Here is a 4,815-nt window from a genome sequence, read left to right as displayed (position 1 = left end):
AGTAGATAAATAGATCAAGAAAACAGAATAGAGTCCAGAAACAGACAACACCAATATAGAAAACTGATTTTTAACAAAAGTTCAAAGACAAATTGATTGAGAAAGGATAGGTTTTTTTCAAGGAGTTGATATGACGTTGTGTTTCTTGTATAACAGCAAAGTGTTGTGGGGCTGCCATTCAATGCTGTGAATCCCTAGAGTAGAACTGGAGCTTCCTTAAGAATGGATGGCAGTAAGCAACCTTCCTTCTTATCGAAACACTAATAGCAGGTCTTGTTTCATTTACTTTTGATGACTTGTTTTGGGGTCATGACAAAATCACAGGGGACTTTGTTTTCTTAATATTTTAGAGCTTGAGCTCTCATATAAGATATGTAACCAATCCCTTTTACTTATTTTGAGCATACTCTTTTCTATCACTACAGTCCCAGTGTTTCAGATATTTAAGTTCTCCTGAATAGGCCCTCATGTTACGAACTAAACGTGCCACCATAGTTTTTTTTTTTTTCTTCCATATTCCAAACAGAAGCACTCGCTTAAAATAAAATAAAAAAACTTAGACAATATTCCAGTAATATACAATTAAAACCATTGTGTTAAGATTGAATCTATTTGCAATATTAAAGTCTGCTATCAGTACGTTATTATCTTTATTATTATTTTAGTAGTAGCAAGAGAAAGTTTCTTATGGAAGAAAACTAGACCAGAAGGTTCTCTCATATTGCCTCAAGACTATGAAACAATGGATGTCTTTATTGCATTTTTCTCTGTTTAAAAAAAAAGACAACAATAAAACTGAGTGGACTTTTTTTTTTGGACATAAATTGTACTTTCTGAATACCATTCTCTAGGGAAATATTTTACTTATCTGCTTTGTTTGCTAATTTCAGTAGGTTCCCTTGTGTCTTTATTGAGTCAAAAGATAACACTTTAGCTGAGTTAGAGTCATGGGATATGTTAAATTTCTGTACTTAAACATTGTATTTCTTCCTAGATTTTAATCTTTGCTGTAACACTTCCAATTAAAAATTAAGAAAAACTTTCTGAAAATGTAATCAAACTAGAAAAGATAATGAAGATACATTAGTGTTCTTTAGTATCTGAATAGTGAGGTATGTAGTGGATGTGAACTTAGCTGAAAAATGGGAAATATTTTGAAAAATAAATGAAACTCACATTTCGTCTTTTATTTGCATCCTTCTGAAGAAAATTTTGGTTTTCAATATCCCTTTAATAATTGAATAATGTCCTGAAATGATCATCATCACTCTTAATGTTAGTGTATATATTTTACTATATACCATAACACAAGAAGAAATCCCAATATATTCTGTGTAAAGTCAGTCAAATTTTAATTTAATTTGTCTTTCTTTTTAATCAGAAGTTAGAGAAAAATTTTGGTAGTACAAGTAAGAGAATTAAACTTGTCTTTAAATTATCTTATTTGATCTGCTCCTTTAGCTAGAGAAGTAAAATACTCTATATAATTCTACTATGTCTCTCTCTATAAAATATAATAACATGTATTTTTAAATATACAAATGAGTCTCTAATTAATTTTCTTTAACTCTATGAACTTGTAATTGCATTGTATGAACATGGAGGAAAAATTAGAGAGCAGCTATTCTTTACATCTTGAGGAAATATAACACATTTACACTCAGTTCAAGGTTAAAGACAAGTAGTGTGTTTATTAAAACTCAGAACATTATGAAAAATAGGACACAACAATGAAATAAAGAGGTAATGCCTTTTCTAGTTGTTTGACTACCACATCATAAAAATTCCACAGAAAATGAATGAAAAATGTAGATTCATATTATAACAAAATAGAAGGAAAGTGATTAATGGAAAAACTAAAGGGGCAATCAAATAGAAATACTTTTGTGCTAGAATGCAACGATTAACATATTATTCATGAACAGCAGACAGAGTAAAGATTCTGGCAAGCTTTCAGACATATTTAAGACAAAGATTCTAGTGATTCAGTAGCTTTAGAAAAATATGTGAAAATAAAGAATAATATCAAGTTATCTAGAAAAGTCAAATAATATATTTGAATAAATTTAATTAAAAAAATGGAAAATACTTATGTGCCATTTGATTTTTTTCTATTATAGCTTATATTTAAAAGGGGAAAAAAAGAAAAAGAAAGCCTTTTGAAAATTGCCTACAATACTGAAAATTGGCTCAAAGAAGTTTTGCTCCACCACAAAGAATATAATTGGCAAAAAAACAAACTACAATTAATAACTCTGAAATATTGCTGTAGCACTAGTCAGTAAGAAGAATTGTAACTGCTTAAAATCATTTCACACTGAAATGAAAAGGTACAGCTTCTTAATGTAATCTGCACAACCATAAAGAAGGTAATATAAGACTATTGTAAATTGAACAGAGTAAAAGAAAGATTAAAATGTAGGAAGACCAATTGTAGTTTTTCTGTTTGTTTTATTTCCCAAGTCATACAGATTTGAGGCATTATTAATGATTTACTGGGAATTGACTAAATGTTGACTCTAAAGGCCACTCCTAAAGTATATGAATAGGCAAGCAGTTGAAGGTACAACCAAAAACAACCTGAAAAAAAATGATACCAAAAAAATGTCAGAAAGGAAATACTAAATGGAATAAAAATGACTTGAGATATTTGGTAAATTCAGGAAATATAAAAATGAACTATTTAAATATCCTATTAGTGTAAAGTAAAATAAAATAAAGTAAAAGTAAAGAAAAGATTTAAAAAAAGAAAAAAATAGTAAAGAAAGATTGGCTATAGATTTATACTAAGTTGTGGAGGTAAATTTCAAATGACTGATAAGCCCCCAATTAAGTGGTAAATAGGACTTATTTAAATCTTGTCAAGGGAAGAAAGTATTTTTGTAAAAATGCCTGACAGAGGACGTGTTTATTTTGATGAACTCAAAGTAGATTTGTGAAAATATTTGCACCTAAGCAAGTTTTTTAATATGGAACATTATAAGACTGAGAATGAGGTTTTTAATTAGTTTAATTTTTGTTTTCTATAGCTTTGATAGAAAAAAAAAAAGAAAAGAATGTATCAACAGAAATAGAGTTCATTCTGCTTGGACTGACAGATGGCCCTCTTTTACAAATTATGATTTTCCTGTCTCTGTTTTTCAACTATATCTCGAGTCTGATGGGGAACTAAATCATCATCCTCCTCACCATGCTGGATCCCTATCTCAAGACTCCAATGTATTTTTTCCTTCTTAGAGATTTCATTCACAGCCCTCTGTATTCCACGATTCTTCATAAACATCTTGACTGGAGATGAAACAATTTCCTACAGTTGTTGTGAAACTCAATTATTCTTTTTCTTTTGTGAGGAGTTACAGAGTTTTACCTTCTGGCCGCCATGTCCTATGACCGCTATGCTGCCATCTGCAAACCCTTGCATTACCTAATCATTATGAACAGGAAAGTGTGCTTTCAGCTTGTAGTCAGCTCTTGGGTAACTGAGTTGCTAATTCTATTGCTCCCTTTTGTCTTGAGACTCCAGCTGGATTTCTGTGCTTCCAAAAGCATTGATCACTTCCTCTGTGACTCTTCTCCAATCCTGTAGGTCTCTCGCACAGGCACATGTTTCATAGAATTGACGGCTTTTGTCTTAGCTGTGGTGACACTTGTGGTCACATTGTTATTAGTGGGTCTTTCCTACGTGTACATCATCAAAACCATTGTAAAATTCTCTTCTGTTCAACAACAAGCAAAGGCCTTTTCCACTTGTTCCTCACACATGGTTGTTGTCTCTATTACTAGTGGAAGCTGTACCTTTATGTATATGAAACCATCACCAAAGTAACGCATGACTTTAACTAAAGGTGTAGCTGTACTCAACACCTCTGTTGCTCCTTTTCTAAATCCCTTCATTTACACCCTAAGGAATCAGCAGGTGAAAGAAGCTCTCAAGGATATGCTTCAAAGGTTTTGTTATTTTCAAAAAAATGATACAAAATTTGGATATAAATAAAATGTTGTTGAAACATTAACGGAAAAATTGAATACAATTTTCAATTCATTAGCTCATATCTATGCCATTTCTCCCTTCAATGATTTATATTATAATAGCTTTACTAAGTCTTCCTGATCTCTGCACTTCTCTCTGTTTATATTTCTGAGTAAATCTTTTTACTCTTTAGTAGTAAACTGCCTTCTTCAATCTAGAATCTTAAACTTCATCTTTGACTAGAAATATCTCTTCTCACAAATGATACTTGGATGTGCTGACTGACTGCTTTCTAGAAATGAACTTTGCTGTATATACTTAGTTAGTTTTCTCAACGTACATACTAATTGCTAAGTACTGCATCTTCTCCTGAGTATTTTGGTTTGCTAAGACTGTAAGAGACACCTTCCAAACCTGATCATTATTATATCGTGTAATTGGTGTTGTAACGGATAAGAGATAGAAATCTGATTAATTTTAAAAATGAAAGTAGCTTTCCAAGAGAAATCATCATTTATGCTGAACCTTGAAGGAGAATAAGGAAATAAAAGTTTCAAAGGTGCTATAACCAGAGTTATAAAATGTGCAAAGGAACCGAGATTCTGCTAAATAAGTTTCACCTGGAGAGTTATGATGATTAACAGTACGATATTTGTAAACACTCTTATTGTTTTGTGTAGAAATAATTGAATTGCAGGCTTTGGTCAAAATTGCTTATATTACATGGTAGCCTTAGGCCCACAAATGACAGTAACCTATGGAAGAAATTCAAGTTATAATTTATTTATATCTGGGTTTGGGGATCTTTTCGTATAATATAAACCATTTCTAAATTAAAAATGTTC

The 4,815-nt window shown here is 31.2% G+C and overlaps 1 pseudogene; it reads left to right on the top strand.

The window, feature by feature from the left end:
* Window positions 1-222: 222 nt before the first annotated feature.
* LOC101395069 (olfactory receptor 6C6-like) lies at window positions 223-3,994 on the top strand (annotated as a pseudogene).
* Window positions 3,995-4,815: the final 821 nt, after the last annotated feature.

This window comes from Ceratotherium simum, chromosome 17 (genome assembly GCF_057802395.1).
Source record: "Ceratotherium simum simum isolate JZ-2026a chromosome 17, ASM5780239v1, whole genome shotgun sequence".
Taxonomy (NCBI): Eukaryota; Metazoa; Chordata; class Mammalia; order Perissodactyla; family Rhinocerotidae; genus Ceratotherium; species Ceratotherium simum.
Note: the sequence above shows the minus strand (reverse complement) of the source record. Positions and strands in the feature narration are given on the sequence as shown.